General features: G+C 38.3%; 1 long non-coding RNA gene across 1 annotated transcript in view; it reads right to left on the bottom strand.

Annotated features, from left to right (window-relative positions):
• Window positions 1-1,339: 1,339 nt before the first annotated feature.
• The window catches only part of LOC133104278 (uncharacterized), a 244,095-nt gene continuing 230,421 nt past the window's right edge, over window positions 1,340-15,013 (bottom strand). The window contains exon 4 of the long non-coding RNA XR_009703509.1: window positions 1,340-1,403. This is a non-coding gene — a long non-coding RNA (uncharacterized LOC133104278). The remainder of the gene's footprint in view (window positions 1,404-15,013) is intronic.

The following is a 15,013-nucleotide window of genomic DNA, read 5'->3' as shown; positions in this document are numbered from 1 at the left end:
AAGTGGTTTCATAATTTGAAGAACTAAAAATATGTTGCAATTTATATTTTCGCCCAGTTATTTTGAATTTTTTATTTTGAAAAAATATTAAATTTATACAACATTACAAGATTGACGCATAGGACTCCCAAATACCTCTAAACAAGGTTCACCAATTGTTAACATTTTGTTTTATTCCCTCCTCTCTCCTTTTTGCATTCTTTCTGAGTTTAGAGTAGTTTGTATATATAACACCAAGTTGTTCTCTAATATTTCAATGTGTATTTTCTAAAAGCAAGGAGATTCCTTTATGTAACCACAGTGCACTCATCAAGTTCAGAAATTTTAACATATATCCACTTTACAGTTTACATTCCATTTGTCAATTGTCCCAATAATGTCTCTTACAGTATTTTTTCCCCACAGTACAGGATCCATTCTAGAATCATGTTTTGCATTTAATTGTGATGGCTCATTAGTCTCTTTTATTCTGGAAATAGTCCTTAGCTTTTCATTGTTTTTTATGACTGAGATGTTTTTATAAAACATGGCAGGTTATCTTATAGAATGTCCTGCAGTTTGGGTTGGTCTGTTGTTTCCTCATGATTAGATTCACATTATACCTTCCTGGATACACTACTGTAAGTCATGTTTTGTTTTCAGAAGTTTACATCTGGAGGCACTTGCTGGCCATCTGCCCCCTCATTGGTGATTTTAATTTTTCTCAACTGATGAAAGTGTTGTCTAGTTTCACTGTATAATAATTACTACCCACTTATAACTAATAAATTCTCTGAAGGGAGACACCTTCAGATAATATTCTATTCTTCATCAGACTTTCATCTCCTAAATATTCTATCCATTGACAATTATTATCTGAACAAGTCTTTAATAAAATGATTTCAAAATGGTGATTTTATACCTCTACCACTCCCTTCACAGTTATCAATTGGCATTTTACTGAAGAAAGAACGTTTTCTTGTTATCTATCTGTCTGTCTATCTACCTACCTATCTCACTACTTTGCTATGTTTCTGTCTGCATATCCACCCTTTCATATACCATCTACTTATCTATTTACTATCAGTGTAGACTAGTGGATTACTATTTTATTCAGTGGGTTAAAATACATTTAAATACTTACTTATTTTGATACTCAATTTTCCCCAGATCTGTCCAGGAGGTTCCCCTTTAAGCAGGTTCATGTGTCATTTTGATAAGTTCCCATAAGTTTTTGTCAGGGCTTGCTTACCTCTTGGCACTGTAAGATGTTGCAAGTTCTTGGATGTTCTAACCCTGGAATTAGTACTTCCTCCAAGGATTCCTGGTCTTCTTTGTTGTGACTGGAAACTAAGATCTGGGCTCTGGATTTGTTCATTGGCACTGAGCTGTCATTGCTTCCAGGTCTTTTCATTTGCCAGTTACTGAAATATTTGTACATTAGAAATCATGAGTAGATACTGATATTCCCTCCAATTCCAGTCTAACCCCACAAAGTCTTTCCTTGCTTTTTCCCTACACCCCAATGAGAACCCTGACTTCCAAAACATCAGCACACTTCCTCATTCGCACAATCCTGTGTCACACAGAAAAGAGTCTCAGAATTGCTATGAAAAACATACCTAATAATACATGTTTGAGATTAATTTGTAGTTTTTTGTTCCCTAGACTGATGGTCTAGAGTAAAAGTACTGTATGCAAAAGTCAGTTGCATTACTATTTTCCTCTGCAGCTGATTGTCTTAAATTTGCAAAACAAATGGGTTCATTTGTCTCTTTTCAGGTTCAATTTAGGCTTTGTTTTTTCCCATTATGATGATTAAATTTTATTTTGAATATGTAGAACATCAGCATTCTTAGTTGCATTTGTCTACATTATTGGAATATTTAACATTTATATATTGTTCTTTCACTAATGTCCCCTGCCTTATTTTAGTCTTATTACAATTAAACGTATGACAATTATATATTATTACACTTAAATGTAATACATTTATACTTAAATATATTAAATATGTTTAATATATTTGTTAAATACAATTACAAATATTAAATGGTCACCATTAGCCCTTTCGCCAAAATTTTTTCAGTTATCTCTTGCTTGGCTGAAGTTCACGCTCAAATAGATTCTCCAGGATGGGCACAAGTGTATAGTATCCCCTGAATTTTTGCAAGTTCAAAACGCCTTCTATAGCATGGCTTCTCAACCTCAAAACTACTATCCTTTAGGGCTGGGTAACCCTTTGTTATGTACGACTGTTCTGCACATAGCTTTCCTGATCACTAACCACTAGATACCAGTAGCACTTTATCCCCCCCATCATGACAACATAAAAGGTCTTCAGACATTGCCCAATTGTCCTGTGGGGTTGGGGGAGAAACTGCCTCAGCTGAGAACTATTATTCTACAGCCTAGATACAGGAAGGACAGTTTGATGGATATAAAATCTTTGGTTAGCACTTTTCTTTCCTTGAGGTCCCTTGTTCCCTTGAATTGTTTGTTGCTTTTAAAAAGTCTGATGCCAGCATAATTTTCTTATTTTTATAAATAAACTTGATTTTTATTTTCTGCCTGGAAGCCCAGAGGACTTTTTCTTTGTCTCTGAATTGTAATCATTTTTTTAGGATATGGCTTAGAATTGATTCTTCCAGGTCAGTTCTCTCAGGAACTTTGTGGTCCTATTCAAAATGAATATTTAAGCTTTCAAAAATTTCCAGAAAGCTTTCTTGAACTACAGTTTTAAGTACTAGTTCTATTCAGTTGTTTTTTCTACCCCACTTCCAAACCCCAGAATTTCCGACAGTATGTAGCTTGGACATTCTTTGCCTATCTTCCATTTCAACCATTTGGTGGTTTAATGCCTTTCTTCAATGTTTTTACTAAATTTTCACATCCAAATGCATGCTGAGACATCTTCTATTTTAGTCTTCATTTCTTGAGATGCTTTTATATTTTTCTTCTATTTTTTTCTTAAATTTTAGCAAATCTCACGTCATTTCTTTCTATGCTATGTCCATTTCTGTTCTTAGTATTTGGATTTCTAATTCTAGGTGTTCTTTTTTTTTTTTAACTTTTTCAAATGTTTGTTTAAAATAATTAAATGTGGAGTTTTGTGCTATAGTTTTTCTCCTTCATGTTTTTGGAGGAGCAGAGGAGAAAATTTTTATTAGCTGAGATGTTATGATTCACTTTTTCTGTTTTCTTCTTACAGTAACTTTCTATGAAAAAAATTTTTTCTGTTCCTAGATATTTTATGGACAGGATTCCAAGTTTTAGAGGGGCCACTTCTGTCAGTGTAATGAAGTGCAGTTTCTTTAAGAGATAATATTACTGGGAAGTGAGAAATGTATTTTGTTTCTCTTTCATTTATGCAAGATCCTTAATATTCCTTTCTAGTTTCCTTACTTCCTTTTTCCTTCATTGCCACATCTTTAAGGAGCACTACCTCTTTTCCAGATCTCTGAGTCTCCCACAGAAGCAATGCTTTTCCAAGGCCGACACCTCCAGAGGCTTTCACTTTCAAGCTGCTTGCTTATAGCCAATGCTGAGAACTACCAAGCCTGAGACCTGTGTTCAGTATTTTAGCATTTAGCGCTGGACTTATTTTGGGGGATGATTGTATCTGTATTTCATCTGATTCCTCCATGATCCTCTCCTCATTTTCATGACGTCCCTTAAACCTTCTAATCTTTCACTCTCTCAAAGGCTTTCAGTAGTGGTGGGAACTTGGTTGGAATTTGATGTTTACTTATGAACTTACAGATAATTTGAAGGTTATGGTATTCTTTGTATTTTTGTAATGCTGAGGGCTTGGCTATATGTAGCTCTGTTCTCCCTGTTGATTATATTTTTTGGATGGAGCTGATTGATGACTGTGGAGAGATTTGGATTCAGAGAGCCGTCATTATCTTACAGACGCTGAAAACTCTCCCAAAATTTTTACAAGTACCTATTGTCACATGCTTTTCCAACACAAAATATTGTCAGCATTATTCGTTTTCTCAATATAATGGTTGAAGACGATATTCCATTGTCAATTTCATTTTTAATTAATGAATTCTAACATCTTTGCATAATTGGTCATCTGTATTTTCTTCTCAGTAAATTGTTTATCCATACCCTTTGCCTGTTTATTAATTGGGTTTATGGAGCTCCTTCTTCAGTATTAATATTAATCATGTGTCTATTTTGTGTATTGCTAATATTTTTTCTGAGTCTGACTCATCTTTCAACTCTGTTTATAGTATTGTTACTAAATGGAATAGCGTAGATTGTATTTTCTGAGACCTTGCACATTAATATAAATGTTTCTTTTTCTTTCTGTTTTCACTCAGGACTGAGAGATTGTCTGGCTATAGAATGCTTATCTCACAAAATGTTGCCCCTCATCTCTATCTACACACATTACTTCATTGTATTCCAGAATCGCAGATGAGCAGTTTAATGCAAATATGGCCTTTTTTTCTCTTTCTTCCTAGATACCTAGAAAATTTTATTTATCCTTTAAATTCAAAAACTTTCTCAATATGTGTTATTACTTTTGCCTAGTATAGGATGTGCCTTTTTGATGAGTGGGGCCCTTCTTGACTTCAGAGAAGTTTTTCTGACATATCTTTAAATATTATTTTTCCCATTTTCTCTGTTCTCTCCATCAGATATGGCAGTCATTCTTATAGTGGGAATCTCTTCCATCTCTGGAATCTTCTCACTCATTACTTTGTCTCTTTTTCTTTATGCCCTTCTTTCTGAGAGAATTTGTCAAGAATGGCTTCAACATTATTGATTTCATTCCCAGGAGTATAAATTCTATTTTTTATTGTTTGTAAGCTGCATTTAATCTCAAGAGAAATACATCCTTTTCAAAATATTTCCTCTTTATCTATTTCTATTTATTATACTCCAATCTCCCTTTTCATCTCAATCTCTCAATTTACCATATAATTTGTTGTTTCTTGGTTCATAGAGCAAAGAATTTCCTGAAATTTTATCGAGAACACAGGCACAACAGACACTTTCCAAAGTATGCTTCTGCTTCCTCTAACAGTACCGTTTCAAAGACCCTTCCTCTGATGCTTGAGCTTAATATTTCTGTCCTCATGCTATATAATCTTGAAAAAAATAAGTCTGAAATAAATGGCTGAGATGTTCGTTGTTCTTATTTCTACTTCTGCTTATTCATCAAGGAACAAGAAATTTATAGCCTTTTCCTATTTGTTACATATGTAAATTTCCTCCTTAGTTCCCCTGAGTGCCCATCAGGTTGTAATGTCATCTATTCCTCCTTTTTGCTCTGATGTTGGAGAGCTATTTGATGTGCAGCCTTTAGCCAGCTTTCTAGATTCACATAGCCAACTATCATTAAACTTTCTAGTTTAAAAAGCCAATTATTCTTTAATATTCTGGTGCTTTAAAGAGGGATATCTTAGTACCACTCCCTCATTATCCCTCTACGGTATTTAGAATTTATTCCTGAATAGGCTATTTCTGCATTTATGACTAAAAATCTACAACCTTTACCATGGCCACTCCACAGCTCATTTCTCTGCAAATGCAGATTTTTATATCACAACTGATGCTTTGTAAGGGTGTTAAAAGGCTCTGAATACTCTAGTCCACAGTTCCCATATGAGGGAGATTTGAATTCCTTCACTCTGATGGAAGAAAGTCCAAGCTTGTGAGATTTCTTGAAATATTTTTCCACTAATCGTTCCACCATTATACCTATGGGCTTTAAAGATTTAACTCATGGGTATTCTTCCTGTTTTCTAGCAGGTCATTGTATAATACTCCTAATTCCCAGTGCTATTGAAATTCTTCATCTCCTCTCGAGTTTTGTATCTATAGGGAATGGCTAATCAGAGGTCATTGTATTTCTATCCTCATAACTCAGAATGAAGTGGGCTATGATTATGTCACTCTGCTGTATAAAATCCTTCAAGGGTTTCCAACTGTATGTAGTGTAAGGCATAAAAGCCTCTCAGAATAACATGTGAGCTCTTTACAATATGGCACCAAACTATCTCTTCAACTTCATATTTATTCACTTCCTTCCATATATCTCAAACTCTCACCATACTAGATTATTAATCTCTTTTCCCAAACATGCCAGGTAATTTCAGACCTTTCTATTTCTGTTCATATATGGTTCCCTCTGCCTGAAATGCCTTGCCTCTCTTGGCTCAGTGAAAATTCCCATTTATCCTTTGAAGTGGAACGGAAATGACATCTCTCCTTTGCAGTATACCCAGATGCTCAAAGCAAGATAAATCATATCATTCTCTGTGGCCCCATTGCTGTGGTCTGAATGCTGTGTCCCCCTAAAATTTATATGTTAAATCCTCACACCCAATGCGATGATATTTGGAAGTGGGGCCTTTGGGGGGGGTGATTTGGTCATGAGGGCAGAGCCCTCATGGGTGGGGTTAGTGCTTTTATAAAAGAGGCCTGAGAGACCTCCCTAGGCTTTTCTCAGGGAAATTATCTTCTGATAGAACATTGAATTTTTCCTCCCTTTTATTGTCTTTGTTCTCTGTCTCCAGAACCCCAGTAAAAGAAATAGCAAACATCCATGCTGCTTTATATTTCTTTCATATATTCCATTCTTTTGCCTTTGGCTCAGGTCTGCAGGATTCTACTGACTTTATCATCAGATCATCGACATGGTCGTTAAACATAGCCATTCTCTTATTCAGTCTGTCCAATGAATTTTTTTTTTTTTTTTTTTTTTTTTAGTGCCAAACATATTTTTAATTACCAGGTACTCATTTTTGTTCTGATTGCTCCTTTTTTGCAGTAGCAGTCTGTTCTGACTTACGTATGTGACATCTTTCCAATCTCACTGGAGTCCTTTGTTAATGTTTTAAAAATTGTTTTGTTTCCTGAATGATCTGTGTTTCCTAAAAACACAATTATTTTATTTGTGAATTTTAATGTTTCTCATGCATGTGATTTCTTTTTCTCTCATGTTTGTGGATCCCTGGTTGTTCGTTCATGTTTATGAAGAGATATCTCACTACTCTATTAAGTAATGAGAGTTTCACTTGGATTTGTATAGATCTGTTCTCAAAAAAACTTCTCCCTGGATGATTCTGTACCAGTAGGTGGGGTATGATTACTGGAAAACCACATTTAAGAGTTGTGGATAAAGGGTCAGCAGGCTGTGGATAGCAAGTAAAAAAAAGGAGGACTTGACTTTAGCAGTGGTTTATTTTGATGTATTCCTTCTTGAGAAAGGCTGCCTTGCCTTTCTTTTTTCATTAGGTACCAACTGTGCGTTTTAGAGTTTTCTAGAACTCTGTTTTGCTTCCCATTCATGGTCTTACCCTCGAAAAAGAGGCATCTCCTTGTGGGTGAGACACTTTCTTTAGAGTGCACAGCTTGGATTTTTAAGTGGGAGCAAAAAGTCATCTGCTGTATATATTTGGGGGGAAGTCAGGGAAGAGTGACGAGGTCCAACTAGCCCAGACTTCCCAGCTTTAGTTCTTTAAACCAAATATATTCAACATATATTTACTGAATGACAAGAGTACAAAAATGGCTAGAAATTCTGCCCATCCCCGTCCCCATGCACCTTTGCAATATGACTTTGGAACCCCCTAGCACGAGTTGGGGTCGATTTCTCCACCCCCTTGAATCTGGGCTTGGCCATGTGACTTGCTTTGTTCAATGGAACTGTAAAAAAGTGACCTGAAAGAGAGTTGAAAATCTCTTGAACGCTGGGGCTTGTTCTCTCTTGCTGCTCTTGTAGGGAAGATAGATGAAAGACCAGAAAGTTAAAAATACATTCTTTTACATATGAATTCTGAGATATCAAAAGCAACAGTGCTGGGAAGAAGCCCAAGAGGATATAAGAAGAGGCATGTGGCCCATTTGCCTTTATGGGTCTGATCAACGGCCTGTTAGACACTAAGCATATGAAAAAAGACTTCTCTTGATTATCCAACCAGCAGCCAACCCACAGCTGACCATGGATGCTTGAAAGAGTCCAGCAGAGACTAGCTGAGCTCACACAGGTAAGAACTGCCTAGCTGATCCAAATCATGAACTGAATAAAAAGTTGTTATTTGTTTTTTTGTTTGTTTGCTTTTTGTTTTTCATTAAAACTCCTTTAATGAGGTGAGGAACTCTTAATGGTAAACTCAACAGCTGAGTAACAGGATGATGGTGCAACAGTAGTTAAGAGTTGTTATTTGAAGCCATGAAGTTTTGGAGTAGATTATTACACAGCAAAAGCTAACTGATAGAAGCAGCAAATTGTATTAGTGTTCCAGGTACTGTGAATACAAGATAAACAAAAGTAGATAAGGCCTTTGCCCTCAGCTGGTGATAAACAAAGCAATAAATGAGGAAGACAATTTCAGAGAGTAATACACAGTGTGAAGGAAAGGAAACAGGGAGATGTGACAGAGTGACTGCCTAGGGTTGGGATCTAATTTAGATATTATGGCCAGAAAAGAATTCTTTGAATAGCTGAAGTGTGGGCCAAGATCTGAATGATAAGGAAGAGCCAACCATGTGAAGGTCTAGAGATATTTGTTCCAGACAAAGGAAACAGCAAGTGCAAAGGCACTGAGGTGGGAACACATATTAAAGGGACATAAAAAAGGTCAATAAGGCTGTAATATAGTGAGCAAAGGAGAGACTGAGTGAAAGGTTATAAAGTCAGGGAAACAGACCACATGGGAGGACTTGGACTATAATTAATGTATTAATTACCTTAATGCTTGTGCCATATCTCATTCCTGTCCTTTATATTTGTGGACTAGGAGCTTGGAGTTTTAAAAGACTCCTATGGGAAGGATCCCTCTTCCCTCTAGCATTTGGGCTACAACTTCCTATGATCTGTTTTCGTCAGTCGGATCCACCTGCTTTCCATCTTCTAGGATTGTGTCAAAATGTCCTCCAGCTGCCTGCCTTTCTAGTTTTCTAACATTATTACGGATTAATTCTTTTTTAAAGAAGTACACTTGATTTACAATGTTCTGTTAGTGTCAGGTGTACAGCAAAGTGATTCAGTTTTATATAACATAATTTATATATATATATACATAACTTTTCAGATTCTTTTCCATTATAGGTTATTGCAAGGTATTGAATATAGGTCCCTGTGCTATATGTAGGTCCTTGTTGTTTGGATTAATTCTTTTTAAAACACAGGGTTGTTGGTGTTTTGTTTTTACATTTTTAAGGACCTTGGTATATGTCAGTCCTTAATTTAGTCTTTAATTGAAATCTTCTTATCTCATTTTTAAATTTGTAGCTCTGAGCTCATCTTAATCTCCTTTTGTTATCCTTTATTTTTCTCTTTGTTTCTTCTCCTTTCAGCTTGTCTTCAGAGTGGCTGGTAAGAGGTGAGGCCTCAATAGGATATTTGCTTACTACCCAATAAATATTTATTTGGCATCTTTTACCTGCAAACAAAATTCAGGCCCTTCTCCCCCACCAGTTATCCTTGCAGGCACCTGCCTTCCTCAGTTCTAGCTGAGTCGAGGATAGCTCATCAAAAAAACCTCATGCTGGGACACTGAGGAAACACAAGGGTTAATTCTTCCCTGTCCCTTAAATTTCACTGGACCCTTCAGGTGTTTCATTTCCTAGGGAGGTGTTGCTTTTGATACGTCAGAATTCATATGCCAAAAATATGTATTTTAACTCCCTGGTTTCCTTCCTTCCTATCTATCTACCTATCTATCTATCCATCCATCTATTATCTATCATATATCTATGTATCTCCATTGAATTTGGGGTGCCATAAGTCAATAGGGGATGGCACATAGGATGTCGTACCTGGAAGTATGGACCACATAAATCCATTGAGAACAGAAGACCCTTTGCCCTTGCAAACCAAGAGTTTGCTTGGTAGGCATTCGTAAAGTTTCCAGGCACAGAAATCTTAACTCATCTCCCTAAAGCAAATAAATATACTTTTGTACAGAGATTAGAGTACTTGAAAGGTGATATCATCTTCAGAGCCCAGTACACACTCATATTATTTTATTCCACAAATCTGTTGGGTCCTTTGCAAAACTCCAGAGTAAAATAAAAAAATGTTTGCCTGTCCTGTTGTTGCCTTATGGGAGCTACATTCCTTCTCTTAAACCCAGAATCAGGAGGCCAAACCATCTTGAAGAAAGAGAAAAGGAGGCCAACATCCTCTTCTCTGCCTCAGGGCCATTGCATGTGCTACTTTCTTTGCCTGGGACACCCTACTCCCTGCTCCTCCTCCAAGTCTCTTACTTATCCTGTCTCTTACTTACACTTCTGGTCTCAGCTTGTAAGCTGTTTGCTCAGAGAGGCCCTCCTTTCCTGCTTTTCTAATCTTCCCTTCCCGCCCCCAATATAGAGGATGCTGCTGATGCCCTGCCCAGGTCCCCCTCACTGGTGGGGTGAGCATCCCTCAGTTGATGCGAGTATTCATTTCTAAAATGGAGCTGCCTTGCCTGGGAAGTTACTCCTGGCCAGCGGTCAGTCAGTGGCCAATGATTGACCAGGGTACAAAAGGCCGGCTGCCTGGCCTCAAGGTGGACCAAAGACTTCCAGGGTATTGAGCTGAAGTTAGTCTCCAGCTGAGACCCCAGCTTTGCTTAGTTTTCTTCTCCTGTCTTATCCTGCTTCCTTCACACCCCCTCCACAGAGAGCGCTCCCCTAATAATTCACTTCCACCAAGATCACCATCTCAGGCCCCGCTTCTAGGAATCCTGACTTCAGCCACTTAGGATGCTTTATTTAAGAGGTTTATCCATCTACATAACTGAGAACAACTTTTCTCTCTGATCCCTGCACCTGTAACCACGATGGAGATTCACGTGGGCAGACTCATATGTGAATAACATCCCCAGAACCGGCCACACAGTAGCCCCCTCTCCCCAACCCCTTCCCAGACTGAGGCCCCTAAGAGCTTCTCATCTGGGAAGTGGAGGTGGGAAAAAAAAAAAAAGAGAGACACTGCACACAAGCAATTCACCCTGGAGGCTATGCTGACATTGCAGAAGCAAAGCTGTTTGTCTGACCTGATAAAAAGGGCTATATTTTAGAGGCTTTAGTGAAATCATTTAATCTAAAATTCAATATAAATGCTACTCTGTGTTAATCTTTAAGAACCAACAAGTCAATCCCAGATCTGTTCTTTCCCTGAAATGAAACTAATTTGGTTAAAGACAGGGGTTTTTTGAGTTTATTTACCAGAAAGTTCAAAGTTCAAAGCCATGATTAAGTATCTTCTCCCCAGTGTAACCCTTGGGGAGAAACAGTAACAGCACAAACTAATAAAACATAATGAATTCACCGTTAAAGAGCCTATAGAGACATTGACTAATGGCATGAGATCCACAGAGTAGCTTAGAAATGAGTTCATATGCAAATATTGTTAAACGCCAGTCCCTTGTCACTTACACATCCAGTACTTAAAATTTAGACTATTTGAAAGTGACTCTGAGATGTAACAATTGTGAATTTTTGAGTGGCAGGGCGGGGCGGGGCACGAACTTACCTCACACATGGAGTTGGATGCTGAAGCTGTAGATGGTAAGTGAACCAACTGACCACTCGGCATCTACTTGGCACGTGTGTAGAAATTCACACGAAGGGATTTAGAATCGTTACAACTGTTACTGTTCCTAATGGAAGTGCAGAGGCGGAGGAAAGGAACGGCAAGTAGGGATTTGAGGACACCCCAGACCAAAAGTCTTGCAGCTGTCAAGTCTTAGTGCATCCATGTCAGTCACTATGGTGTCTGCCTTAGAAACTGATTTTCCAAATGCACAGTTCAGGAAACAAAGGGACTAGCATTCCGTCTTATGGAAGAAGATAGAGCTTAGACATCTGTTGAATTAGAATTTGAAGATGGTCAAAGTGGCCATTCTCCCTCTGATTTCCCCAACTTCCCCACCTGAAGTTCAAGAAGCCACCTCTTTACAGCCTCAAGCAGGCTCATTCCGCTCAATCCCTTCGCAGTGTAGGTTTGCTTTTCCTTCTGCATCTTTCCTTTCTTTTGATGGCACCATTATCGTCTTAGTTGCTGAAGTTTCAAACCTTGGCCCCTATACCTTTAGCCTTCTTACTTCTTCTTTTGCTATATTATCTTCAGGGCCAGTACCATCCATAGTCTTGGCTGTGATTCCTTGACCTCCTCTTGGGATGTGACCATCACTTTCATACCACTTGAGTCCTTCACGGACCTGGCCACACCTTGGATCTTTGTATTACCCTGGGACTTCCTCCTCTAAGAGCATGATTGCGGGGACCCACTGGGAGAATTCTCTACTTTGGCTCTACTACCTACATGTCCTCCTACACTAGCTTGTGCTGACTTTTTTCTTATCACTTGAAGCATGTGAGATTAACTGTTTTGACTCTTTTCTCTTGTTTTAAAGAAAACCACACCAAGATCTATGTGTTTCCTCCCAGAAAGGATAGAGATATGCAACAAGGAAGGGAAAAATGTGTCTGCAAATCTGCACCTTGAAGCCCCATGTATTTAAAAATCATTCTTGTTTGCCTTTTATATTCCTATAAAAATGTATAGAGAATCTTATCCCTCCAAATTCCAAATAAGGTAAAAATCTTGTGTTTGGACAGCACCAATCAAAGAGGAGGAGACCCTCTCTCCCTGCTGCCCATGAGCAAAGGCTCAGCTACAAGGTAAAACAATCACTCTGAAGTATGTTCCACCAACAAATGAACCATAGTAACTCTGGGGCCCAGGACTGTCCTGACTATAAGCAGAAGACAGGAATAGTGTAGGTTATAATACCCGAATAATACCTGGCTTTGGGTTTGATAGATAAAGCCTTTAACCAGTTTTATTCTTTTAATTTCTCATAATGCTTATTTCATTTCCATCAAATGGAATAAAAGCATGCTATTGGCTGGTGAGAAGATGTAACCCCAATGTTGACCTACCCTACACCTAGTGTGAATTCTGAAATCAACTCCACTGGTCATAGCAGCTTCTCCTTCTACCTCTTTGCCTCTATTTTCCCCTGGAACCTACTGTCTGTTTAGCCCAGGAGCTCCAATCTCACAGCTCTCTGATCTCACTTGTTTCAGCCCAGAGTCAGCCACTTCACTGGTTCTTATGAACATCCACTGCCCTTGCCCCCATGAACTTCCATTACCCCTGCCTTCCCAGCCTCAGCTGTGCCACTCACTACTCCCTTCAGTATCTAGAAGGTCAGGCAACACTTAGTAAAATCATGAGAGGTATTTGTTCTTTATCTACTGGGTCCTTTGATAGCTCTAACATCCTTGATTTTTCCTTGGTTGACTCCATAACATATTCTTAAAGGACTTCAAACCTATTCCACTCTGATCAAAGGACATATTCCTTTCCCACCACCAAACCCTGCAAAATCATATTTTGTGGGGACCAAGTCCATCCAATGTGAGTTTTCTCAAAATCTTTCCTATCTACATCAAATTTATATTTGTATTTGCCTCTCTTTTTTCTTTCTCACCTCAAGTAAAGAAATTTCCTTTGGCATTATCTAATAAAGTTGAAAATGTACATGGCCTATGACCCAATGGTTTTTTCCCTATCTATTTGTCTCCTAGACCATTTTCCTATTGACCTATTGTACTTACTTTTTAGTGGATCTCTGTCTTTATTAGGGGGCTGAGACAGTAGAGAGAGCTATGCTAATTATGTATGCCCCTTTCCTCCAGAATCTAAACCTTCCCCAAAATAGACACAGAGGTCAGACACTGTCATCATGGAGCTCAGAGTTCAGTAAGGAAGGTGGGGTATAAATTATAATGCAGCATAAGTGCTATAAGGGATGCCTACTCAAGGTACGTTCATGACACAAAGAAATGTATTAACTCTCTGTGGGTGGAAGCAAAAAAGCATTATAGACAAGGTACAGCTGAGCCAGGTCTTAAAGAATTAGTAGTTGAGTAGACAAGATGGGGAGGTAGCCATTCAATATTTGTCAGATCAGTAAATTAAGGGCATATCACACAGAGAAAGCAACATGTGCAGCAAAAGTGACAAAGTTTAAACAGCTTAGTCTCTTCAGGAAAACTGCCGACTCAGTGTAGCTAAATCAAGAGGGAGGAAGAGAGTGCGGGCAAGTGGGCCTGAGAGCTCAAAAAATAAAATAGAGTATACCTAAGAAAAATGAGATGAAGGAAGTGATATTGATAAAAGCAGAAATTATTGGTTTGAAGGGCATAAAAACAGTAGAATTAACTAATTCCAAGAGTTGTTTCTACAAAAGAAAGAAAGAGCAAGGGAAAAGAGAGGGCCAGAGACAGGAAGGATAGGAAGAAGGGGTGGAGGGAGAGAGGATAGACAAAGGTCTTGCAAGTTTAATCAAGGGGAAATGGAAACTACATAGAAAGTTAATTTACTGAAGATATATTTACAGAGTGCTTAATACTTGCCAGGTCTTGGAGTAGGTGTTGGAGACAAAACAGTTGTATAAAGAGATATGTCTTCTGCCTTGGAGAAGCTGAATTTTGGATGAGGAAGCGCTTCTTTAAACATATAATTATCAGATGAAAATATAACTACCAATTGAAAGTGGTTTGAAGGAAAAGTAAAGAGTCCAATGAGAGGTTATAGCAAGATCAAAAACTAATGTGGGGCTGGGTGCTGGATCATGAAAGGCTTTTTGAAATTGTGACATTTAAGCCAATGTCTGGTGAAGGAGAATGAGTTAACCAGGCAAAAAGTGATTGGAAAAGCAATCCAGGGGCAAAACCAGCCTGTGTGAAGGTCTTGAGGTGGGAAAGAACATGGTCAAGTTCAAGTAACTGGAAGAAGGTTGGGGGGCTGCAGCAAACAAAGGAAGCAGAGAGTTACAAAGACTTATAGGTAGGATGACAGTCCCAGTTTGACCAGGAGTGAGGGGTGGGGGTGGGTGCTGGGTTGTGGGAATTTCCATTCTAAAACTGGGACAGTCCCAGGCTAACCTAGATGAATTGGTCACCTTATTTACAGGCCTTCTTCAACATTTTGGACCTTAGCAGAAGAACAATATGGTAGCCATAATCAAGGCAGCCATAGTGAGGATGGAGAGAAATGAATGGATTT

This window comes from Eubalaena glacialis, chromosome 13, assembly GCF_028564815.1.
Source record: "Eubalaena glacialis isolate mEubGla1 chromosome 13, mEubGla1.1.hap2.+ XY, whole genome shotgun sequence".
In the NCBI taxonomy this organism is placed as follows: domain Eukaryota; kingdom Metazoa; phylum Chordata; class Mammalia; order Artiodactyla; family Balaenidae; genus Eubalaena; species Eubalaena glacialis.
The sequence above is the reverse complement of the archived record's forward strand: the minus strand, read 5'-3'. Positions and strand labels throughout refer to the sequence as shown.